Source organism: Ammospiza caudacuta, chromosome Z (assembly GCF_027887145.1).
Source record: "Ammospiza caudacuta isolate bAmmCau1 chromosome Z, bAmmCau1.pri, whole genome shotgun sequence".
NCBI lineage: Eukaryota > Metazoa > Chordata > Aves > Passeriformes > Passerellidae > Ammospiza > Ammospiza caudacuta.
This window is the reverse complement of record NC_080632.1, coordinates 57785252-57811655: the sequence shown is the minus strand read 5'-3', so window position 1 is coordinate 57811655 and position 26404 is coordinate 57785252.

Below are 26404 nucleotides of genomic sequence, written 5' to 3'. Positions count from 1 at the left end.
ATTCCATTGGAAGCTGTTTTGGACAACTTTTCTTTTCTTCCTGCCAAAAACTTGGCAGACCCCTATGCAACCTCAAAAACACGACGGGAGATTTTTTCTGTGCTGGCACAGTTTCTCCCTGCCAGACATAGTGGAAAAGCTTTCTGCTAAGATGTAGACTACAAAAGACGCTAGAGAGCAAGGCACGATGCTCTCCGGAGCTAAGCGCCGCTCCCGGGCGTCTTTCGGCAGAAGCGCCGCTCCGGAGAGCCCTGTGAGCGGCACAACCGTCTTTGCGCGAAGAAGCCGCTTCTTCGCCTCCGCCAGCCGGAGAGAGCGGCAGCTTCGGAAAGGTGAAGAAGGAAGCTGTACAACACTGGCATTGTGTGCGCAGCTTGCCAACTGATAGAAAACAGTACCTTTGCACTCTCCTGCCTTTTCCAATCACATGAACATTCCATTGGAAGCTGTTTTGGACAACTTTCTCTCTCTTCTTGCAAAACACTCTGCACACCTTTCTGCAACCTCCAAAACACGATGGGAGATGTTTTCTGTGCTGGCACAGTTTCTCCCTGCCAGACATAGTGGAAAAGCTTTCTGCTAAGATGTAGACTACAAAAGACGCTAGAGAGCAAGGCACGATGCTCTCCGGAGCTAAGCGCCGCTCCCGGGCGTCTTTCGGCAGAAGCGCCGCTCCGGAGAGCCCTGTGAGCGGCACAATCGTCTTTGCGCGAAGAAGCCGCTTCTTCGCCTCCGCCAGCCGGAGAGAGCGGCAGCTTCGGAAAGGTGAAGAAGGAAGCTGTACAACACTGGCATTGTGTGCGCAGCTTGCCAACTGATAGAAAACAGTACCTTTGCACTCTCCTGCCTTTTCCAATCACATGAATATTCCATTGGAAGCTGTTTCGGACAACTTTCTCTCTCTTCTTGCAAAACACTCGGCACACCTTTCTGCAACCTCAAAAACACGATGGGAGATGTTTTCTGTGCTGGCACAGTTTTTACGTTCCAGACATAGTGGAAAAGCTTTCTGCTAAGTTGTAGACTACAAAAGACGCTAAAGACCAAGGTACGATGCTCTCCGGAGCTAAGCGCCGCTCCCGGGCGTCTTTCGGCAGAAGCCGCGCTAAGGAGAGCACTGTGAGCGGCACAATCGTCTTTGCGCGAAGAAGCCGCTTCTTCGCCTCCGCCAGCCGGAGAGAGCGGCAGCTTCGGAAAGGTGAAGAAGGAAGCTGTACAACACTGGCATTGTGTGCGCAGCATGCCAACTGATAGAAAACAGTACCTTTGCACTCTCCTGCCTTTTCCAATCACATGAACATTCCATTGGAAGCTGTTTTGGACAACTTTCTCTCTCTTCTTGCAAAACACTCTGCACACCTTTCTGCAACCTCCAAAACACGATGGGAGATTTTTTCTGTGCTGGCACAGTTTTTCCGTGCCAGACATATTGGAAAAGCTTTCTGCTAAGATGTAGACTACAAAAGACGCTAGAGAGCAAGGCACGATGCTCTCCGGAGCTAAGCGCCGCTCCCGGGCGTCTTGCGGCAGAAGCGCCGCTCCGGAGAGCACTGTGAGCGGCACAATCGTCTTTGCGCGAAGAAGCCGCTTCTTCGCCTCCGCCAGCCGGAGAGAGCGACAGCTTCGGAAAGGTGAAGAAGGAAGCTGTACAACACTGGCATTGTGTGCGCAGCTTGCCAACTGATAGAAAACAGTACCTTTGCACTCTCCTGCCTTTTCCAATCACATGAACATTCCATTGGAAGCTGTTTCGGACAACTTTTCTTTTCTTCCTGCCAAAAACTTGGCAGACCCCTATGCAACCTCAAAAACACGATGGGAGATGTTTTCTGTGCTGGCACAGTTTCTCCCTGCCAGACATAGTGGAAAAGCTTTCTGCTAAGATGTAGACTACAAAAGACGCTAGAGAGCAAGGCACGATGCTCTCCGGAGCTAAGCGCCGCTCACGGGCGTCTTTCGGCAGAAGCGCCGCTCCGGAGAGCCCTGTGAGCGGCACAATCGTCTTTGCGCGAAGAAGCCGCTTCTTCGCCTCCGCCAGCCGGAGAGAGCGGCAGCTTCGGAAAGGTGAAGAAGGAAGCTGTACAACACTGGCATTGTGTGCGCAGCTTGCCAACTGATAGACAACAGTACCTTTGCACTCTCCTGCCTTTTCCAATCACATGAACATTCCATTGGAAGCTGTTTCGGACAACTTTTCTTTTCTTCCTGCCAAAAACTCGGCACACCTTTCTGCAACCTCAAAAACACGATGGGAGATGTTTTCTGTGCTGGCACAGTTTCTCCCTGCCAGACATAGTGGAAAAGCTTTCTGCTAAGTTGTAGACTACAAAAGACGCTAGAGAGCAAGGTACGATGCTCTCCGGAGCTAAGCGCCGCTCCCGGGCGTCTTTCGGCAGAAGCGCCGCTCCGGAGAGCCCTGTGAGCGGCACAATCGTCTTTGCGCGAAGAAGCCGCTTCTTCGCCTCCGCCAGCCGGAGAGAGCGGCAGCTTCGGAAAGGTGAAGAAGGAAGCTGTACAACACTGGCATTGTGTGCGCAGCTTGCCAACTGATAGAAAACAGTACCTTTGCACTCTCCTGCCTTTTCCAATCACATGAACATTCCATTGGAAGCTGTTTTGGACAACTTTCTCTCTCTTCTTGCAAAACACTCTGCACACCTTTCTGCAACCTCCAAAACACGATGGGAGATGTTTTCTGTGCTGGCACAGTTTTTACGTTCCAGACATAGTGGAAAAGCTTTCTGCTAAGATGTAGACTACAAAAGACGCTAGAGAGCAAGGCACGATGCTCTCCGGAGCTAAGCGCCGCTCCCGGGCGTCTTTCGGCAGAAGCCGCGCTCCGGAGAGCACTGTGAGCGGCACAATCGTCTTTGCGCGAAGAAGCCGCTTCTTCGCCTCCGCCAGCCGGAGAGAGCGGCAGCTTCGGAAAGGTGAAGAAGGAAGCTGTACAACACTGGCATTGTGTGCGCAGCTTGCCAACTGATAGAAAACAGTACCTTTGCACTCTCCTGCCTTTTCCAATCACATGAACATTCCATTGGAAGCTGTTTCGGACAACTTTTCTTTTCTTCCTGCCAAAAACTTGGCAGACCCCTATGCAACCTCCAAAACACGATGGGAGATGTTTTCTGTGCTGGCACAGTTTCTCCCTGCCAGACATAGTGGAAAAGCTTTCTGCTAAGATGTAGACTACAAAAGACGCTAGAGAGCAAGGCACGATGCTCTCCGGAGCTAAGCGCCGCTCCCGGGCGTCTTTCGGCAGAAGCGCCGCTCCGGAGAGCCCTGTGAGCGGCACAACCGTCTTTGCGCGAAGAAGCCGCTTGTTCGCCTCCGCCAGCCGGAGAGAGCGGCAGCTTCGGAAAGGTGAAGAAGGAAGCTGTACAACACTGGCATTGTGTGCGCAGCTTGCCAACTGATAGAAAACAGTACCTTTGCACTCTCCTGCCTTTTCCAATCACATGAACATTCCATTGGAAGCTGTTTTGGACAACTTTCTCTCTCTTCTTGCAAAACACTCTGCACACCTTTCTGCAACCTCCAAAACACGATGGGAGATGTTTTCTGTGCTGGCACAGTTTCTCCCTGCCAGACATAGTGGAAAAGCTTTCTGCTAAGATGTAGACTACAAAAGACGCTAGAGAGCAAGGCACGATGCTCTCCGGAGCTAAGCGCCGCTCCCGGGCGTCTTTCGGCAGAAGCGCCGCTCCGGAGAGCCCTGTGAGCGGCACAATCGTCTTTGCGCGAAGAAGCCGCTTCTTCGCCTCCGCCAGCCGGAGAGAGCGGCAGCTTCGGAAAGGTGAAGAAGGAAGCTGTACAACACTGGCATTGTGTGCGCAGCTTGCCAACTGATAGAAAACAGTACCTTTGCACTCTCCTGCCTTTTCCAATCACATGAATATTCCATTGGAAGCTGTTTTGGACAACTTTCTCTCTCTTCTTGCAAAACACTCGGCACACCTTTCTGCAACCTCAAAAACACGATGGGAGATGTTTTCTGTGCTGGCACAGTTTTTACGTTCCAGACATAGTGGAAAAGCTTTCTGCTAAGTTGTAGACTACAAAAGACGCTAAAGACCAAGGTACGATGCTCTCCGGAGCTAAGCGCCGCTCCCGGGCGTCTTTCGGCAGAAGCCGTGCTAAGGAGAGCACTGTGAGCGGCACAATCGTCTTTGCGCGAAGAAGCCGCTTCTTCGCCTCCGCCAGCCGGAGAGAGCGGCAGCTTCGGAAAGGTGAAGAAGGAAGCTGTACAACACTGGCATTGTGTGCGCAGCATGCCAACTGATAGAAAACAGTACCTTTGCACTCTCCTGCCTTTTCCAATCACATGAACATTCCATTGGAAGCTGTTTTGGACAACTTTCTCTCTCTTCTTGCAAAACACTCTGCACACCTTTCTGCAACCTCCAAAACACGATGGGAGATTTTTTCTGTGCTGGCACAGTTTTTCCGTGCCAGACATATTGGAAAAGCTTTCTGCTAAGATGTAGACTACAAAAGACGCTAGAGAGCAAGGCACGATGCTCTCCGGAGCTAAGCGCCGCTCCCGGGCGTCTTTCGGCAGAAGCGCCGCTCCGGAGAGCACTGTGAGCGGCACAATCGTCTTTGCGCGAAGAAGCCGCTTCTTCGCCTCCGCCAGCCGGAGAGAGCGGCAGCTTCGGAAAGGTGAAGACGGAAGCTGTACAACACTGGCATTGTGTGCGCAGCTTGCCAACTGATAGAAAACAGTACCTTTGCACTCTCCTGCCTTTTCCAATCACATGAACATTCCATTGGAAGCTGTTTCGGACAACTTTTCTTTTCTTCCTGCCAAAAACTTGGCAGACCCCTATGCAACCTCCAAAACACGATGGGAGATGTTTTCTGTGCTGGCACAGTTTCTCCCTGCCAGACATAGTGGAAAAGCTTTCTGCTAAGATGTAGACTACAAAAGACGCTAGAGAGCAAGGCACGATGCTCTCCGGAGCTAAGCGCCGCTCCCGGGCGTCTTTCGGCAGAAGCGCCGCTCCGGAGAGCCCTGTGAGCGGCACAATCGTCTTTGCGCGAAGAAGCCGCTTCTTCGCCTCCGCCAGCCGGAGAGAGCGGCAGCTTCGGAAAGGTGAAGAAGGAAGCTGTACAACACTGGCATTGTGTGCGCAGCTTGCCAACTGATAGAAAACAGTACCTTTGCACTCTCCTGCCTTTTCCAATCACATGAACATTCCATTGGAAGCTGTTTTGGACAACTTTCTCTCTCTTCTTGCAAAACACTCTGCACACCTTTCTGCAACCTCCAAAACACGATGGGAGATGTTTTCTGTGCTGGCACAGTTTCTCCCTGCCAGACATAGTGGAAAAGCTTTCTGCTAAGATGTAGACTACAAAAGACGCTAGAGAGCAAGGCACGATGCTCTCCGGAGCTAAGCGCCGCTCCCGGGCGTCTTTCGGCAGAAGCGCCGCTCCGGAGAGCCCTGTGAGCGGCACAATCGTCTTTGCGCGAAGAAGCCGCTTCTTCGCCTCCGCCAGCCGGAGAGAGCGGCAGCTTCGGAAAGGTGAAGAAGGAAGCTGTACAACACTGGCATTGTGTGCGCAGCTTGCCAACTGATAGAAAACAGTACCTTTGCACTCTCCTGCCTTTTCCAATCACATGAACATTCCATTGGAAGCTGTTTTGGACAACTTTCTCTCTCTTCTTGCAAAACACTCTGCACACCTTTCTGCAACCTCCAAAACACGATGGGAGATGTTTTCTGTGCTGGCACAGTTTCTCCCTGCCAGACATAGTGGAAAAGCTTTCTGCTAAGATGTAGACTACAAAAGACGCTAGAGAGCAAGGCACGATGCTCTCCGGAGCTAAGCGCCGCTCCCGGGCGTCTTTCGGCAGAAGCCGCGCTCCGGAGAGCCCTGTGAGCGGCACAATCGTCTTTGCGCGAAGAAGCCGCTTCTTCGCCTCCGCCAGCCGGAGAGAGCGGCAGCTTCGGAAAGGTGAAGAAGGAAGCTGTACAACACTGGCATTGTGTGCGCAGCTTGCCAACTGATAGAAAACAGTACCTTTGCACTCTCCTGCCTTTTCCAATCACATGAACATTCCATTGGAAGCTGTTTTGGACAACTTTTCTTTTCTTCCTGCCAAAAACTTGGCAGACCCCTATGCAACCTCAAAAACACGACGGGAGATTTTTTCTGTGCTGGCACAGTTTCTCCCTGCCAGACATAGTGGAAAAGCTTTCTGCTAAGATGTAGACTACAAAAGACGCTAGAGAGCAAGGCACGATGCTCTCCGGAGCTAAGCGCCGCTCCCGGGCGTCTTTCGGCAGAAGCGCCGCTCCGGAGAGCCCTGTGAGCGGCACAACCGTCTTTGCGCGAAGAAGCCGCTTCTTCGCCTCCGCCAGCCGGAGAGAGCGGCAGCTTCGGAAAGGTGAAGAAGGAAGCTGTACAACACTGGCATTGTGTGCGCAGCTTGCCAACTGATAGAAAACAGTACCTTTGCACTCTCCTGCCTTTTCCAATCACATGAACATTCCATTGGAAGCTGTTTTGGACAACTTTCTCTCTCTTCTTGCAAAACACTCTGCACACCTTTCTGCAACCTCCAAAACACGATGGGAGATGTTTTCTGTGCTGGCACAGTTTCTCCCTGCCAGACATAGTGGAAAAGCTTTCTGCTAAGATGTAGACTACAAAAGACGCTAGAGAGCAAGGCACGATGCTCTCCGGAGCTAAGCGCCGCTCCCGGGCGTCTTTCGGCAGAAGCGCCGCTCCGGAGAGCCCTGTGAGCGGCACAATCGTCTTTGCGCGAAGAAGCCGCTTCTTCGCCTCCGCCAGCCGGAGAGAGCGGCAGCTTCGGAAAGGTGAAGAAGGAAGCTGTACAACACTGGCATTGTGTGCGCAGCTTGCCAACTGATAGAAAACAGTACCTTTGCACTCTCCTGCCTTTTCCAATCACATGAATATTCCATTGGAAGCTGTTTCGGACAACTTTCTCTCTCTTCTTGCAAAACACTCGGCACACCTTTCTGCAACCTCAAAAACACGATGGGAGATGTTTTCTGTGCTGGCACAGTTTTTACGTTCCAGACATAGTGGAAAAGCTTTCTGCTAAGTTGTAGACTACAAAAGACGCTAAAGACCAAGGTACGATGCTCTCCGGAGCTAAGCGCCGCTCCCGGGCGTCTTTCGGCAGAAGCCGCGCTAAGGAGAGCACTGTGAGCGGCACAATCGTCTTTGCGCGAAGAAGCCGCTTCTTCGCCTCCGCCAGCCGGAGAGAGCGGCAGCTTCGGAAAGGTGAAGAAGGAAGCTGTACAACACTGGCATTGTGTGCGCAGCATGCCAACTGATAGAAAACAGTACCTTTGCACTCTCCTGCCTTTTCCAATCACATGAACATTCCATTGGAAGCTGTTTTGGACAACTTTCTCTCTCTTCTTGCAAAACACTCTGCACACCTTTCTGCAACCTCCAAAACACGATGGGAGATTTTTTCTGTGCTGGCACAGTTTTTCCGTGCCAGACATATTGGAAAAGCTTTCTGCTAAGATGTAGACTACAAAAGACGCTAGAGAGCAAGGCACGATGCTCTCCGGAGCTAAGCGCCGCTCCCGGGCGTCTTGCGGCAGAAGCGCCGCTCCGGAGAGCACTGTGAGCGGCACAATCGTCTTTGCGCGAAGAAGCCGCTTCTTCGCCTCCGCCAGCCGGAGAGAGCGACAGCTTCGGAAAGGTGAAGAAGGAAGCTGTACAACACTGGCATTGTGTGCGCAGCTTGCCAACTGATAGAAAACAGTACCTTTGCACTCTCCTGCCTTTTCCAATCACATGAACATTCCATTGGAAGCTGTTTCGGACAACTTTTCTTTTCTTCCTGCCAAAAACTTGGCAGACCCCTATGCAACCTCAAAAACACGATGGGAGATGTTTTCTGTGCTGGCACAGTTTCTCCCTGCCAGACATAGTGGAAAAGCTTTCTGCTAAGATGTAGACTACAAAAGACGCTAGAGAGCAAGGCACGATGCTCTCCGGAGCTAAGCGCCGCTCACGGGCGTCTTTCGGCAGAAGCGCCGCTCCGGAGAGCCCTGTGAGCGGCACAATCGTCTTTGCGCGAAGAAGCCGCTTCTTCGCCTCCGCCAGCCGGAGAGAGCGGCAGCTTCGGAAAGGTGAAGAAGGAAGCTGTACAACACTGGCATTGTGTGCGCAGCTTGCCAACTGATAGACAACAGTACCTTTGCACTCTCCTGCCTTTTCCAATCACATGAACATTCCATTGGAAGCTGTTTCGGACAACTTTTCTTTTCTTCCTGCCAAAAACTCGGCACACCTTTCTGCAACCTCAAAAACACGATGGGAGATGTTTTCTGTGCTGGCACAGTTTCTCCCTGCCAGACATAGTGGAAAAGCTTTCTGCTAAGTTGTAGACTACAAAAGACGCTAAAGACCAAGGTACGATGCTCTCCGGAGCTAAGCGCCGCTCCCGGGCGTCTTTCGGCAGAAGCGCCGCTCCGGAGAGCCCTGTGAGCGGCACAATCGTCTTTGCGCGAAGAAGCCGCTTCTTCGCCTCCGCCAGCCGGAGAGAGCGGCAGCTTCGGAAAGGTGAAGAAGGAAGCTGTACAACACTGGCATTGTGTGCGCAGCTTGCCAACTGATAGAAAACAGTACCTTTGCACTCTCCTGCCTTTTCCAATCACATGAACATTCCATTGGAAGCTGTTTTGGACAACTTTCTCTCTCTTCTTGCAAAACACTCTGCACACCTTTCTGCAACCTCCAAAACACGATGGGAGATGTTTTCTGTGCTGGCACAGTTTTTACGTTCCAGACATAGTGGAAAAGCTTTCTGCTAAGATGTAGACTACAAAAGACGCTAGAGAGCAAGGCACGATGCTCTCCGGAGCTAAGCGCCGCTCCCGGGCGTCTTTCGGCAGAAGCCGCGCTCCGGAGAGCACTGTGAGCGGCACAATCGTCTTTGCGCGAAGAAGCCGCTTCTTCGCCTCCGCCAGCCGGAGAGAGCGGCAGCTTCGGAAAGGTGAAGAAGGAAGCTGTACAACACTGGCATTGTGTGCGCAGCTTGCCAACTGATAGAAAACAGTACCTTTGCACTCTCCTGCCTTTTCCAATCACATGAACATTCCATTGGAAGCTGTTTCGGACAACTTTTCTTTTCTTCCTGCCAAAAACTTGGCAGACCCCTATGCAACCTCCAAAACACGATGGGAGATGTTTTCTGTGCTGGCACAGTTTCTCCCTGCCAGACATAGTGGAAAAGCTTTCTGCTAAGATGTAGACTACAAAAGACGCTAGAGAGCAAGGCACGATGCTCTCCGGAGCTAAGCGCCGCTCCCGGGCGTCTTTCGGCAGAAGCGCCGCTCCGGAGAGCCCTGTGAGCGGCACAACCGTCTTTGCGCGAAGAAGCCGCTTGTTCGCCTCCGCCAGCCGGAGAGAGCGGCAGCTTCGGAAAGGTGAAGAAGGAAGCTGTACAACACTGGCATTGTGTGCGCAGCTTGCCAACTGATAGAAAACAGTACCTTTGCACTCTCCTGCCTTTTCCAATCACATGAACATTCCATTGGAAGCTGTTTTGGACAACTTTCTCTCTCTTCTTGCAAAACACTCTGCACACCTTTCTGCAACCTCCAAAACACGATGGGAGATGTTTTCTGTGCTGGCACAGTTTCTCCCTGCCAGACATAGTGGAAAAGCTTTCTGCTAAGATGTAGACTACAAAAGACGCTAGAGAGCAAGGCACGATGCTCTCCGGAGCTAAGCGCCGCTCCCGGGCGTCTTTCGGCAGAAGCGCCGCTCCGGAGAGCCCTGTGAGCGGCACAATCGTCTTTGCGCGAAGAAGCCGCTTCTTCGCCTCCGCCAGCCGGAGAGAGCGGCAGCTTCGGAAAGGTGAAGAAGGAAGCTGTACAACACTGGCATTGTGTGCGCAGCTTGCCAACTGATAGAAAACAGTACCTTTGCACTCTCCTGCCTTTTCCAATCACATGAATATTCCATTGGAAGCTGTTTTGGACAACTTTCTCTCTCTTCTTGCAAAACACTCGGCACACCTTTCTGCAACCTCAAAAACACGATGGGAGATGTTTTCTGTGCTGGCACAGTTTTTACGTTCCAGACATAGTGGAAAAGCTTTCTGCTAAGTTGTAGACTACAAAAGACGCTAAAGACCAAGGTACGATGCTCTCCGGAGCTAAGCGCCGCTCCCGGGCGTCTTTCGGCAGAAGCCGTGCTAAGGAGAGCACTGTGAGCGGCACAATCGTCTTTGCGCGAAGAAGCCGCTTCTTCGCCTCCGCCAGCCGGAGAGAGCGGCAGCTTCGGAAAGGTGAAGAAGGAAGCTGTACAACACTGGCATTGTGTGCGCAGCATGCCAACTGATAGAAAACAGTACCTTTGCACTCTCCTGCCTTTTCCAATCACATGAACATTCCATTGGAAGCTGTTTTGGACAACTTTCTCTCTCTTCTTGCAAAACACTCTGCACACCTTTCTGCAACCCCCAAAACACGATGGGAGATTTTTTCTGTGCTGGCACAGTTTTTCCGTGCCAGACATATTGGAAAAGCTTTCTGCTAAGATGTAGACTACAAAAGACGCTAGAGAGCAAGGCACGATGCTCTCCGGAGCTAAGCGCCGCTCCCGGGCGTCTTTCGGCAGAAGCGCCGCTCCGGAGAGCACTGTGAGCGGCACAATCGTCTTTGCGCGAAGAAGCCGCTTCTTCGCCTCCGCCAGCCGGAGAGAGCGGCAGCTTCGGAAAGGTGAAGACGGAAGCTGTACAACACTGGCATTGTGTGCGCAGCTTGCCAACTGATAGAAAACAGTACCTTTGCACTCTCCTGCCTTTTCCAATCACATGAACATTCCATTGGAAGCTGTTTCGGACAACTTTTCTTTTCTTCCTGCCAAAAACTTGGCAGACCCCTATGCAACCTCCAAAACACGATGGGAGATGTTTTCTGTGCTGGCACAGTTTCTCCCTGCCAGACATAGTGGAAAAGCTTTCTGCTAAGATGTAGACTACAAAAGACGCTAGAGAGCAAGGCACGATGCTCTCCGGAGCTAAGCGCCGCTCCCGGGCGTCTTTCGGCAGAAGCGCCGCTCCGGAGAGCCCTGTGAGCGGCACAATCGTCTTTGCGCGAAGAAGCCGCTTCTTCGCCTCCGCCAGCCGGAGAGAGCGGCAGCTTCGGAAAGGTGAAGAAGGAAGCTGTACAACACTGGCATTGTGTGCGCAGCTTGCCAACTGATAGAAAACAGTACCTTTGCACTCTCCTGCCTTTTCCAATCACATGAACATTCCATTGGAAGCTGTTTTGGACAACTTTCTCTCTCTTCTTGCAAAACACTCTGCACACCTTTCTGCAACCTCCAAAACACGATGGGAGATGTTTTCTGTGCTGGCACAGTTTCTCCCTGCCAGACATAGTGGAAAAGCTTTCTGCTAAGATGTAGACTACAAAAGACGCTAGAGAGCAAGGTACGATGCTCTCCGGAGCTAAGCGCCGCTCCCGGGCGTCTTTCGGCAGAAGCGCCGCTCCGGAGAGCCCTGTGAGCGGCACAATCGTCTTTGCGCGAAGAAGCCGCTTCTTCGCCTCCGCCAGCCGGAGAGAGTGGCAGCTTCGGAAAGGTGAAGAAGGAAGCTGTACAACACTGGCATTGTGTGCGCAGCTTGCCAACTGATAGAAAACAGTACCTTTGCACTCTCCTGCCTTTTCCAATCACATGAACATTCCATTGGAAGCTGTTTTGGACAACTTTCTCTCTCTTCTTGCAAAACACTCTGCACACCTTTCTGCAACCTCCAAAACACGATGGGAGATGTTTTCTGTGCTGGCACAGTTTCTCCCTGCCAGACATAGTGGAAAAGCTTTCTGCTAAGATGTAGACTACAAAAGACGCTAGAGAGCAAGGCACGATGCTCTCCGGAGCTAAGCGCCGCTCCCGGGCGTCTTTCGGCAGAAGCCGCGCTAAGGAGAGCCCTGTGAGCGGCACAATCGTCTTTGCGCGAAGAAGCCGCTTCTTCGCCTCCGCCAGCCGGAGAGAGCGGCAGCTTCGGAAAGGTGAAGAAGGAAGCTGTACAACACTGGCATTGTGTGCGCAGCTTGCCAACTGATAGAAAACAGTACCTTTGCACTCTCCTGCCTTTTCCAATCACATGAACATTCCATTGGAAGCTGTTTTGGACAACTTTCTCTCTCTTCTTGCAAAACACTCTGCACACCTTTCTGCAACCTCCAAAACACGATGGGAGATGTTTTCTGTGCTGGCACAGTTTTTCCGTGCCAGACATAGTGGAAAAGCTTTCTGCTAAGATGTAGACTACAAAAGACGCTAGAGAGCAAGGCACGATGCTCTCCGGAGCTAAGCGCCGCTCCCGGGCGTCTTTCGGCAGAAGCCGCGCTCCGGAGAGCACTGTGAGCGGCACAATCGTCTTTGCGCGAAGAAGCCGCTTCTTCGCCTCCGCCAGCCGGAGAGAGCGGCAGCTTCGGAAAGGTGAAGAAGGAAGCTGTACAACACTGGCATTGTGTGCGCAGCTTGCCAACTGATAGAAAACAGTACCTTTGCACTCTCCTGCCTTTTCCAATCACATGAACATTCCATTGGAAGCTGTTTTGGACAACTTTCTCTCTCTTCTTGCAAAACACTCTGCACACCTTTCTGCAACCTCCAAAACACGATGGGAGATTTTTTCTGTGCTGGCACAGTTTTTCCGTGCCAGACATAGTGGAAAAGCTTTCTGCTAAGATGTAGACTACAAAAGACGCTAGAGAGCAAGGCACGATGCTCTCCGGAGCTAAGCGCCGCTCCCGGGCGTCTTTCGGCAGAAGACGCGCTCCGGAGAGCACTGTGAGCGGCACAATCGTCTTTGCGCGAAGAAGCCGCTTCTTCGCCTCCGCCAGCCGGAGAGAGCGGCAGCTTCGGAAAGGTGAAGAAGGAAGCTGTACAACACTGGCATTGTGTGCGCAGCTTGCCAACTGATAGAAAACAGTACCTTTGCACTCTCCTGCCTTTTCCAATCACATGAACATTCCATTGCAAGCTGTTTTGGACAACTTTCTCTCTCTTCTTGCAAAACACTCTGCACACCTTTCTGCAACCTCCAAAACACGATGGGAGATGTTTTCTGTGCTGGCACAGTTTCTCCCTGCCAGACATAGTGGAAAAGCTTTCTGCTAAGATGTAGACTACAAAAGACGCTAGAGAGCAAGGCACGATGCTCTCCGGAGCTAAGCGCCGCTCCCGGGCGTCTTTCGGCAGAAGCGCCGCTCCGGAGAGCACTGTGAGCGGCACAATCGTCTTTGCGCGAAGAAGCCGCTTCTTCGCCTCCGCCAGCCGGAGAGAGCGGCAGCTTCGGAAAGGTGAAGAAGGAAGCTGTACAACACTGGCATTGTGTGCGCAGCTTGCCAACTGATAGAAAACAGTACCTTTGCACTCTCCTGCCTTTTCCAATCACATGAACATTCCATTGGAAGCTGTTTTGGACAACTTTCTCTCTCTTCTTGCAAAACACTCTGCACACATTTCTGCAACCTCCAAAACACGATGGGAGATGTTTTCTGTGCTGGCACAGTTTCTCCCTGCCAGACATAGTGGAAAAGCTTTCTGCTAAGATGTAGACTACAAAAGACGCTAGAGAGCAAGGCACGATGCTCTCCGGAGCTAAGCGCCGCTCCCGGGCGTCTTTCGGCAGAAGCGCCGCTCCGGAGAGCCCTGTGAGCGGCACAATCGTCTTTGCGCGAAGAAGCCGCTTCTTCGCCTCCGCCAGCCGGAGAGAGCGGCAGCTTCGGAAAGGTGAAGAAGGAAGCTGTACAACACTGGCATTGTGTGCGCAGCTTGCCAACTGATAGAAAACAGTACCTTTGCACTCTCCTGCCTTTTCCAATCACATGAACATTCCATTGGAAGCTGTTTTGGACAACTTTCTCTCTCTTCTTGCAAAACACTCGGCACACCTTTCTGCAACCTCAAAAACACGATGGGAGATGTTTTCTGTGCTGGCACAGTTTCTCCCTGCCAGACATAGTGGAAAAGCTTTCTGCTAAGATGTAGACTACAAAAGACGCTAGAGAGCAAGGCACGATGCTCTCCGGAGCTAAGCGCCGCTCCCGGGCGTCTTTCGGCAGAAGCCGCGCTCCGGAGAGCACTGTGAGCGGCACAATCGTCTTTGCGCGAAGAAGCCGCTTCTTCGCCTCCGCCAGCCGGAGAGAGCGACAGCTTCGGAAAGGTGAAGAAGGAAGCTGTACAACACTGGCATTGTGTGCGCAGCTTGCCAACTGATAGAAAACAGTACCTTTGCACTCTCCTGCCTTTTCCAATCACATGAACATTCCATTGGAAGCTGTTTCGGACAACTTTTCTTTTCTTCCTGCCAAAAACTTGGCAGACCCCTATGCAACCTCCAAAACACGATGGGAGATGTTTTCTGTGCTGGCACAGTTTCTCCCTGCCAGACATAGTGGAAAAGCTTTCTGCTAAGATGTAGACTACAAAAGACGCTAGAGAGCAAGGCACGATGCTCTCCGGAGCTAAGCGCCGCTCCCGGGCGTCTTTCGGCAGAAGCGCCGCTCCGGAGAGCCCTGTGAGCGGCACAATCGTCTTTGCGCGAAGAAGCCGCTTCTTCGCCTCCGCCAGCCGGAGAGAGCGGCAGCTTCGGAAAGGTGAAGAAGGAAGCTGTACAACACTGGCATTGTGTGCGCAGCTTGCCAACTGATAGAAAACAGTACCTTTGCACTCTCCTGCCTTTTCCAATCACATGAACATTCCATTGGAAGCTGTTTTGGACAACTTTCTCTCTCTTCTTGCAAAACACTCGGCACACCTTTCTGCAACCTCCAAAACACGACGGGAGATTTTTTCTGTGCTGGCACAGTTTCTCCCTGCCAGACATAGTGGAAAAGCTTTCTGCTAAGATGTAGACTACAAAAGACGCTAGAGAGCAAGGCACGATGCTCTCCGGAGCTAAGCGCCGCTCCCGGGCGTCTTTCGGCAGAAGTGCCGCTCCGGAGAGCACTGTGAGCGGCACAATCGTCTTTGCGCGAAGAAGCCGCTTCTTCGCCTCCGCCAGCCGGAGAGAGCGGCAGCTTCGGAAAGGTGAAGAAGGAAGCTGTACAACACTGGCATTGTGTGCGCAGCTTGCCAACTGATAGAAAACAGTACCTTTGCACTCTCCTGCCTTTTCCAATCACATGAACATTCCATTGCAAGCTGTTTTGGACAACTTTCTCTCTCTTCTTGCAAAACACTCTGCACACCTTTCTGCAACCTCCAAAACACGACGGGAGATTTTTTCTGTGCTGGCACAGTTTCTCCCTGCCAGACATAGTGGAAAAGCTTTCTGCTAAGATGTAGACTACAAAAGACGCTAGAGAGCAAGGCACGATGCTCTCCGGAGCTAAGCGCCGCTGCCGGGCGTCTTTCGGCAGAAGCCGCGCTCCGGAGAGCACTGTGAGCGGCACAATCGTCTTTGCGCGAAGAAGCCGCTTCTTCGCCTCCGCCAGCCGGAGAGAGCGGCAGCTTCGGAAAGGTGAAGAAGGAAGCTGTACAACACTGGCATTGTGTGCGCAGCTTGCCAACTGATAGAAAACAGTACCTTTGCACTCTCCTGCCTTTTCCAATCACATGAACATTCCATTGGAAGCTGTTTTGGACAACTTTCTCTCTCTTCTTGCAAAACACTCTGCACACCTTTCTGCAACCTCCAAAACACGATGGGAGATGTTTTCTGTGCTGGCACAGTTTCTCCCTGCCAGACATAGTGGAAAAGCTTTCTGCTAAGATGTAGACTACAAAAGACGCTAGAGAGCAAGGCACGATGCTCTCCGGAGCTAAGCGCCGCTCCCGGGCGTCTTTCGGCAGAAGCCGCGCTCCGGAGAGCACTGTGAGCGGCACAATCGTCTTTGCGCGAAGAAGCCGCTTCTTCGCCTCCGCCAGCCGGAGAGAGCGACAGCTTCGGAAAGGTGAAGAAGGAAGCTGTACAACACTGGCATTGTGTGCGCAGCATGCCAACTGATAGAAAACAGTACCTTTGCACTCTCCTGCCTTTTCCAATCACATGAACATTCCATTGGAAGCTGTTTTGGACAACTTTCTCTCTCTTCTTGCAAAACACTCTGCACACCTTTCTGCAACCTCCAAAACACGATGGGAGATTTTTTCTGTGCTGGCACAGTTTTTCCGTGCCAGACATAGTGGAAAAGCTTTCTGCTAAGATGTAGACTACAAAAGACGCTAGAGAGCAAGGCACGATGCTCTCCGGAGCTAAGCGCCGCTCCCGGGCGTCTTTCGGCAGAAGCCGCGCTCCGGAGAGCACTGTGAGCGGCACAATCGTCTTTGCGCGAAGAAGCCGCTTCTTCGCCTCCGCCAGCCGGAGAGAGCGGCAGCTTCGGAAAGGTGAAGACGGAAGCTGTACAACACTGGCATTGTGTGCGCAGCTTGCCAACTGATAGAAAACAGTACCTTTGCACTCTCCTGCCTTTTCCAATCACATGAACATTCCATTGGAAGCTGTTTCGGACAACTTTTCTTTTCTTCCTGCCAAAAACTTGGCAGACCCCTATGCAACCTCCAAAACACGATGGGAGATGTTTTCTGTGCTGGCACAGTTTCTCCCTGCCAGACATAGTGGAAAAGCTTTCTGCTAAGATGTAGACTACAAAAGACGCTAGAGAGCAAGGCACGATGCTCTCCGGAGCTAAGCGCCGCTCCCGGGCGTCTTTCGGCAGAAGCGCCGCTCCGGAGAGCACTGTGAGCGGCACAATCGTCTTTGCGCGAAGAAGCCGCTTCTTCGCCTCCGCCAGCCGGAGAGAGCGGCAGCTTCGGAAAGGTGAAGAAGGAAGCTGTACAACACTGGCATTGTGTGCGCAGCTTGCCAACTGATAGAAAACAGTACCTTTGCACTCTCCTGCCTTTTCCAATCACATGAACATTCCATTGGAAGCTGTTTTGGACAACTTTCTCTCTCTTCTTGCAAAACACTCGGCACACCTTTCTGCAACCTCCAAAACACGATGGGAGATGTTTTCTGTGCTGGCACAGTTTCTCCCTGCCAGACATAGTGGAAAAGCTTTCTGCTAAGATGTAGACTACAAAAGACGCTAGAGAGCAAGGCACGATGCTCTCCTGAGCTAAGCGCCGCTCCCGGGCGTCTTTCGGCAGAAGCGCCGCTCCGGAGAGCACTGTGAGCGGCACAATCGTCTTTGCGCGAAGAAGCCGCTTCTTCGCCTCCGCCAGCCGGAGAGAGCGACATCTTCGGAAAGGTGAAGAAGGAAGCTGTACAACACTGGCATTGTGTGCGCAGCTTGCCAACTGATAGAAAACAGTACCTTTGCACTCTCCTGCCTTTTCCAATCACATGAACATTCCATTGGAAGCTGTTTCGGACAACTTTTCTTTTCTTCCTGCCAAAAACCTGGCAGACCCCTATGCAACCTCAAAAACACGATGGGAGATGTTTTCTGTGCTGGCACAGTTTCTCCCTGCCAGACATAGTGGAAAAGCTTTCTGCTAAGATGTAGACTACAAAAGACGCTAGAGAGCAAGGCACGATGCTCTCCGGAGCTAAGCGCCGCTCCCGGGCGTCTTTCGGCAGAAGCGCCGCTCCGGAGAGCCCTGTGAGCGGCACAATCGTCTTTGCGCGAAGAAGCCGCTTCTTCGCCTCCGCCAGCCGGAGAGAGCGGCAGCTTCGGAAAGGTGAAGAAGGAAGCTGTACAACACTGGCATTGTGTGCGCAGCTTGCCAACTGATAGAAAACAGTACCTTTGCACTCTCCTGCCTTTTCCAATCACATGAACATTCCATTGCAAGCTGTTTCGGACAACTTTCTCTCTCTTCTTGCAAAACACTCGGCACACCTTTCTGCAACCTCCAAAACACGACGGGAGATTTTTTCTGTGCTGGCACAGTTTCTCCCTGCCAGACATAGTGGAAAAGCTTTCTGCTAAGATGTAGACTACAAAAGACGCTAGAGAGCAAGGCACGATGCTCTCCGGAGCTAAGCGCCGCTCCCGGGCGTCTTTCGGCAGAAGCGCCACTCCGGAGAGCACTGTGAGCGGCACAATCGTCTTTGCGCGAAGAAGCCGCTTCTTCGCCTCCGCCAGCCGGAGAGAGCGGCAGCTTCGGAAAGGTGAAGAAGGAAGCTGTACAACACTGGCATTGTGTGCGCAGCTTGCCAACTGATAGAAAACAGTACCTTTGCACTCTCCTGCCTTTTCCAATCACATGAACATTCCATTGCAAGCTGTTTTGGACAACTTTCTCTCTCTTCTTGCAAAACACTCTGCACACCTTTCTGCAACCTCCAAAACACGACGGGAGATGTTTTCTGTGCTGGCACAGTTTCTCCCTGCCAGACATAGTGGAAAAGCTTTCTGCTAAGATGTAGACTACAAAAGACGCTAGAGAGCAAGGCACGATGCTCTCCGGAGCTAAGCGCCGCTCCCGGGCGTCTTTCGGCAGAAGCCGCGCTCCGGAGAGCACTGTGAGCGGCACAATCGTCTTTGCGCGAAGAAGCCGCTTCTTCGCCTCCGCCAGCCGGAGAGAGCGGCAGCTTCGGAAAGGTGAAGAAGGAAGCTGTACAACACTGGCATTGTGTGCGCAGCTTGCCAACTGATAGAAAACAGTACCTTTGCACTCTCCTGCCTTTTCCAATCACATGAACATTCCATTGGAAGCTGTTTTGGACAACTTTCTCTCTCTTCTTGCAAAACACTCTGCACACCTTTCTGCAACCTCCAAAACACGATGGGAGATGTTTTCTGTGCTGGCACAGTTTCTCCCTGCCAGACATAGTGGAAAAGCTTTCTGCTAAGATGTAGACTACAAAAGACGCTAGAGAGCAAGGCACGATGCTCTCCGGAGCTAAGCGCCGCTCCCGGGCGTCTTTCGGCAGAAGCCGCGCTCCGGAGAGCACTGTGAGCGGCACAATCGTCTTTGCGCGAAGAAGCCGCTTCTTCGCCTCCGCCAGCCGGAGAGAGCGACAGCTTCGGAAAGGTGAAGAAGGAAGCTGTACAACACTGGCATTGTGTGCGCAGCATGCCAACTGATAGAAAACAGTACCTTTGCACTCTCCTGCCTTTTCCAATCACATGAACATTCCATTGGAAGCTGTTTTGGACAACTTTCTCTCTCTTCTTGCAAAACACTCTGCACACCTTTCTGCAACCTCCAAAACACGATGGGAGATTTTTTCTGTGCTGGCACAGTTTCTCCCTGCCAGACATAGTGGAAAAGCTTTCTGCTAAGATGTAGACTACAAAAGACGCTAGAGAGCAAGGCACGATGCTCTCCGGAGCTAAGCGCCGCTCCCGGGCGTCTTTCGGCAGAAGCCGCGCTCCGGAGAGCACTGTGAGCGGCACAATCGTCTTTGCGCGAAGAAGCCGCTTCTTCGCCTCCGCCAGCCGGAGAGAGCGGCAGCTTCGGAAAGGTGAAGACGGAAGCTGTACAACACTGGCATTGTGTGCGCAGCTTGCCAACTGATAGAAAACAGTACCTTTGCACTCTCCTGCCTTTTCCAATCACATGAACATTCCATTGGAAGCTGTTTCGGACAACTTTTCTTTTCTTCCTGCCAAAAACTTGGCAGACCCCTATGCAACCTCCAAAACACGATGGGAGATGTTTTCTGTGCTGGCACAGTTTCTCCCTGCCAGACATAGTGGAAAAGCTTTCTGCTAAGATGTAGACTACAAAAGACGCTAGAGAGCAAGGCACGATGCTCTCCGGAGCTAAGCGCCGCTCCGGGCGTCTTTCGGCAGAAGCGCCGCTCCGGAGAGCCCTGTGAGCGGCACAATCGTCTTTGCGCGAAGAAGCCGCTTCTTCGCCTCCGCCAGCCGGAGAGAGCGGCAGCTTCGGAAAGGTGAAGAAGGAAGCTGTACAACACTGGCATTGTGTGCGCAGCTTGCCAACTGATAGAAAACAGTACCTTTGCACTCTCCTGCCTTTTCCAATCACATGAACATTCCATTGGAAGCTGTTTTGGACAACTTTCTCTCTCTTCTTGCAAAACACTCTGCACACCTTTCTGCAACCTCCAAAACACGATGGGAGATGTTTTCTGTGCTGGCACAGTTTCTCCCTGCCAGACATAGTGGAAAAGCTTTCTGCTAAGATGTAGACTACAAAAGACGCTAGAGAGCAAGGTACGATGCTCTCCGGAGCTAAGCGCCGCTCCCGGGCGTCTTTCGGCAGAAGCGCCGCTCCGGAGAGCCCTGTGAGCGGCACAATCGTCTTTGCGCGAAGAAGCCGCTTCTTCGCCTCCGCCAGCCGGAGAGAGCGGCAGCTTCGGAAAGGTGAAGAAGGAAGCTGTACAACACTGGCATTGTGTGCGCAGCTTGCCAACTGATAGAAAACAGTACCTTTGCACTCTCCTGCCTTTTCCAATCACATGAACATTCCATTGCAAGCTGTTTTGGACAACTTTCTCTCTCTTCTTGCAAAACACTCTGCACACCTTTCTGCAACCTCCAAAACACGATGGGAGATGTTTTCTGTGCTGGCACAGTTTCTCCCTGCCAGACATAGTGGAAAAGCTTTCTGCTAAGATGTAGACTACAAAAGACGCTAGAGAGCAAGGCACGATGCTCTCCGGAGCTAAGCGCCGCTCCCGGGCGTCTTTCGGCAGAAGCCGCGCTAAGGAGAGCCCTGTGAGCGGCACAATCGTCTTTGCGCGAAGAAGCCGCTTCTTCGCCTCCGCCAGCCGGAGAGAGCGGCAGCTTCGGAAAGGTGAAGAAGGAAGCTGTACAACACTGGCATTGTGTGCGCAGCTTGCCAACTGATAGAAAACAGTACCTTTGCACTCTCCTGCCTTTTCCAATCACATGAACATTCCATTGCAAGCTGTTTTGGACAACTTTCTCTCTCTTCTTGCAAAACACTCTGCACACCTTTCTGCAACCTCCAAAACACGATGGGAGATGTTTTCTGTGCTGGCACAGTTTTTCCGTGCCAGACATAGTGGAAAAGCTTTCTGCTAAGATGTAGACTACAAAAGACGCTAGAGAGCAAGGCACGATGCTCTCCGGAGCTAAGCGCCGCTCCCGGGCGTCTTTCGGCAGAAGCCGCGCTCCGGAGAGCACTGTGAGCGGCACAATCGTCTTTGCGCAAAGAAGCCCCTTCTTCGCCTCCGCCAGCCGGAGAGAGCGGCAGCTTCGGAAAGGTGAAGAAGGAAGCTGTACAACACTGGCATTGTGTGCGCAGCTTGCCAACTGATAGAAAACAGTACCTTTGCACTCTCCTGCCTTTTCCAATCACATGAACATTCCATTGGAAGCTGTTTTGGACAACTTTCTCTCTCTTCTTGCAAAACACTCTGCACACCTTTCTGCAACCTCCAAAACACGATGGGAGATGTTTTCTGTGCTGGCACAGTTTTTCCGTGCCAGACATAGTGGAAAAGCTTTCTGCTAAGATGTAGACTACAAAAGACGCTAGAGAGCAAGGCACGATGCTCTCCGGAGCTAAGCGCCGCTCCCGGGCGTCTTTCGGCAGAAGCGCCGCTCCGGAGAGCACTGTGAGCGGCACAATCGTCTTTGCGCGAAGAAGCCGCTTCTTCGCCTCCGCCAGCCGGAGAGAGCGGCAGCTTCGGAAAGGTGAAGAAGGAAGCTGTACAACACTGGCATTGTGTGCGCAGCTTGCCAACTGATAGAAAACAGTACCTTTGCACTCTCCTGCCTTTTCCAATCACATGAACATTCCATTGGAAGCTGTTTTGGACAACTTTCTCTCTCTTCTTGCAAAACACTCTGCACACATTTCTGCAACCTCCAAAACACGATGGGAGATGTTTTCTGTGCTGGCACAGTTTCTCCCTGCCAGACATAGTGGAAAAGCTTTCTGCTAAGATGTAGACTACAAAAGACGCTAGAGAGCAAGGCACGATGCTCTCCGGAGCTAAGCGCCGCTCCCGGGCGTCTTTCGGCAGAAGCGCCGCTCCGGAGAGCACTGTGAGCGGCACAATCGTCTTTGCGCGAAGAAGCCGCTTCTTCGCCTCCGCCAGCCGGAGAGAGCGGCAGCTTCGGAAAGGTGAAGAAGGAAGCTGTACAACACTGGCATTGTGTGCGCAGCTTGCCAACTGATAGAAAACAGTACCTTTGCACTCTCCTGCCTTTTCCAATCACATGAACATTCCATTGCAAGCTGTTTTGGACAACTTTCTCTCTCTTCTTGCAAAACACTCGGCACACCTTTCTGCAACCTCAAAAACACGATGGGAGATGTTTTCTGTGCTGGCACAGTTTCTCCCTGCCAGACATAGTGGAAAAGCTTTCTGCTAAGATGTAGACTACAAAAGACGCTAAAGACCAAGGCACGATGCTCTCCGGAGCTAAGCGCCGCTCCCGGGCGTCTTTCGGCAGAAGCCGCGCTCCGGAGAGCACTGTGAGCGGCACAATCGTCTTTGCGCGAAGAAGCCGCTTCTTCGCCTCCGCCAGCCGGAGAGAGCGACAGCTTCGGAAAGGTGAAGAAGGAAGCTGTACAACACTGGCATTGTGTGCGCAGCTTGCCAACTGATAGAAAACAGTACCTTTGCACTCTCCTGCCTTTTCCAATCACATGAACATTCCATTGGAAGCTGTTTCGGACAACTTTTCTTTTCTTCCTGCCAAAAACCTGGCAGACCCCTATGCAACCTCAAAAACACGATGGGAGATGTTTTCTGTGCTGGCACAGTTTCTCCCTGCCAGACATAGTGGAAAAGCTTTCTGCTAAGATGTAGACTACAAAAGACGCTAGAGAGCAAGGCACGATGCTCTCCGGAGCTAAGCGCCGCTGCCGGGCGTCTTTCGGCAGAAGCCGCGCTCCGGAGAGCCCTGTGAGCGGCACAATCGTCTTTGCGCGAAGAAGCCGCTTCTTCGCCTCCGCCAGCCGGAGAGAGCGGCAGCTTCGGAAAGGTGAAGAAGGAAGCTGTACAACACTGGCATTGTGTGCGCAGCTTGCCAACTGATAGAAAACAGTACCTTTGCACTCTCCTGCCTTTTCCAATCACATGAACATTCCATTGGAAGCTGTTTCGGACAACTTTGTCTCTCTTCTTGCAAAACACTCGGCACACCTTTCTGCAACCTCCAAAACACGACGGGAGATTTTTTCTGTGCTGGCACAGTTTCTCCCTGCCAGACATAGTGGAAAAGCTTTCTGCTAAGATGTAGACTACAAAAGACGCTAGAGAGCAAGGCACGATGCTCTCCGGAGCTAAGCGCCGCTCCCGGGCGTCTTTCGGCAGAAGCGCCGCTCCGGAGAGCACTGTGAGCGGCACAATCGTCTTTGCGCGAAGAAGCCGCTTCTTCGCCTCCGCCAGCCGGAGAGAGCGGCAGCTTCGGAAAGGTGAAGAAGGAAGCTGTACAACACTGGCATTGTGTGCGCAGCTTGCCAACTGATAGAAAACAGTACCTTTGCACTCTCCTGCCTTTTCCAATCACATGAACATTCCATTGGAAGCTGTTTCGGACAACTTTCTCTCTCTTCTTGCAAAACACTCTGCACACCTTTCTGCAACCTCCAAAACACGACGGGAGATTTTTTCTGTGCTGGCACAGTTTCTCCCTGCCAGACATAGTGGAAAAGCTTTCTGCTAAGATGTAGACTACAAAAGACGCTAGAGAGCAAGGCACGATGCTCTCCGGAGCTAAGCGCCGCTCCCGGGCGTCTTTCGGCAGAAGCCGCGCTCCGGAGAGCACTGTGAGCGGCACAATCGTCTTTGCGCGAAGAAGCCGCTTCTTCGCCTCCGCCAGCCGGAGAGAGCGGCAGCTTCGGAAAGGTGAAGAAGGAAGCTGTACAACACTGGCATTGTGTGCGCAGCTTGCCAACTGATAGAAAACAGTACCTTTGCACTCTCCTGCCTTTTCCAATCACATGAACATTCCATTGGAAGCTGTTTTGGACAACTTTCTCTCTCTTCTTGCAAAACACTCGGCACACCTTTCTGCAACCTCCAAAACACGATGGGAGATGTTTTCTGTGCTGGCACAGTTTCTCCCTGCCAGACATAGTGGAAAAGCTTTCTGCTAAGATGTAGACTACAAAAGACGCTAGAGAGCAAGGCACGATGCTCTCCGGAGCTAAGCGCCGCTCCCGGGCGTCTTTCGGCAGAAGCCGCGCTCCGGAGAGCACTGTGAGCGGCACAATCGTCTTTGCGCGAAGAAGCCGCTTCTTCGCCTCCGCCAGCCGGAGAGAGCGGCAGCTTCGGAAAGGTGAAGAAGGAAGCTGTACAACACTGGCATTGTGTGCGCAGCTTGCCAACTGATAGAAAACAGTACCTTTGCACTCTCCTGCCTTTTCCAATCACATGAACATTCCATTGGAAGCTGTTTTGGACAACTTTCTCTCTCTTCTTGCAAAACACTCTGCACACCTTTCTGCAACCTCCAAAACACGATGGGAGATGTTTTCTGTGCTGGCACAGTTTCTCCCTGCCAGACATAGTGGAAAAGCTTTCTGCTAAGATGTAGACTACAAAAGACGCTAGAGAGCAAGGCACGATGCTCTCCGGAGCTAAGCGTCGCTCCCGGGCGTCTTTCGGCAGAAGCCGCGCTCCGGAGAGCACTGTGAGCGGCACAATCGTCTTTGCGCGAAGAAGCCGCTTCCTCGCCTCCGCCAGCCGGAGAGAGCGGCAGCTTCGGAAAGGTGAAGAAGGAAGCTGTACAACACTGGCATTGTGTGCGCAGCTTGCCAACTGATAGAAAACAGTACCTTTGCACTCTCCTGCCTTTTCCAATCACATGAACATTCCATTGGAAGCTGTTTCGGACAACTTTTCTTTTCTTCCTGCCAAAAACCTGGCAGACCCCTATGCAACCTCAAAAACACGATGGGAGATGTTTTCTGTGCTGGCACAGTTTCTCCCTGCCAGACATAGTGGAAAAGCTTTCTGCTAAGATGTAGACTACAAAAGACGCTAGAGAGCAAGGCACGATGCTCTCCGGAGCTAAGCGCCGCTCCCGGGCGTCTTTCGGCAGAAGCGCCGCTCCGGAGAGCCCTGTGAGCGGCACAATCGTCTTTGCGCGAAGAAGCCGCTTCTTCGCCTCCGCCAGCCGGAGAGAGCGGCAGCTTCGGAAAGGTGAAGAAGGAAGCTGTACAACACTGGCATTGTGTGCGCAGCTTGCCAACTGATAGAAAACAGTACCTTTGCACTCTCCTGCCTTTTCCAATCACATGAACATTCCATTGGAAGCTGTTTCGGACAACTTTTCTTTTCTTCCTGCCAAAAACTTGGCAGACCCCTATGCAACCTCCAAAACACGATGGGAGATGTTTTCTGTGCTGGCACAGTTTCTCCCTGCCAGACATAGTGGAAAAGCTTTCTGCTAAGATGTAGACTACAAAAGACGCTAGAGAGCAAGGCACGATGCTCTCCGGAGCTAAGCGCCGCTCCCGGGCGTCTTTCGGCAGAAGCGCCGCTCCGGAGAGCCCTGTGAGCGGCACAATCGTCTTTGCGCGAAGAAGCCGCTTCTTCGCCTCCGCCAGCCGGAGAGAGCGGCAGCTTCGGAAAGGTGAAGAAGGAAGCTGTACAACACTGGCATTGTGTGCGCAGCTTGCCAACTGATAGACAACAGTACCTTTGCACTCTCCTGCCTTTTCCAATCACATGAACATTCCATTGGAAGCTGTTTCGGACATCTTTTCTTTTCTTCCTGCCAAAAACTCGGCACACCTTTCTGCAACCTCAAAAACACGATGGGAGATGTTTTCTGTGCTGGCACAGTTTCTCCCTGCCAGACATAGTGGAAAAGCTTTCTGCTAAGATGTAGACTACAAAAGACGCTAGAGAGCAAGGCACGATGCTCTCCGGAGCTAAGCGCCGCTGCCGGGCGTCTTTCGGCAGAAGCCGCGCTAAGGAGAGCCCTGTGAGCGGCACAATCGTCTTTGCGCGAAGAAGCCGCTTCTTCGCCTCCGCCAGCCGGAGAGAGCGGCAGCTTCGGAAAGGTGAAGAAGGAAGCTGTACAACACTGGCATTGTGTGCGCAGCTTGCCAACTGATAGAAAACAGTACCTTTGCACTCTCCTGCCTTTTCCAATCACATGAACATTCCATTGCAAGCTGTTTTGGACAACTTTCTCTCTCTTCTTGCAAAACACTCTGCACACCTTTCTGCAACCTCCAAAACACGATGGGAGATGTTTTCTGTGCTGGCACAGTTTTTACGTTCCAGACATAGTGGAAAAGCTTTCTGCTAAGATGTAGACTACAAAAGACGCTAGAGAGCAAGGCACGATGCTCTCCGGAGCTAAGCGCCGCTCCCGGGCGTCTTTCGGCAGAAGCCGCGCTCCGGAGAGCACTGTGAGCGGCACAATCGTCTTTGCGCGAAGAAGCCGCTTCTTCGCCTCCGCCAGCCGGAGAGAGCGGCAGCTTCGGAAAGGTGAAGAAGGAAGCTGTACAACACTGGCATTGTGTGCGCAGCTTGCCAACTGATAGAAAACAGTACCTTTGCACTCTCCTGCCTTTTCCAATC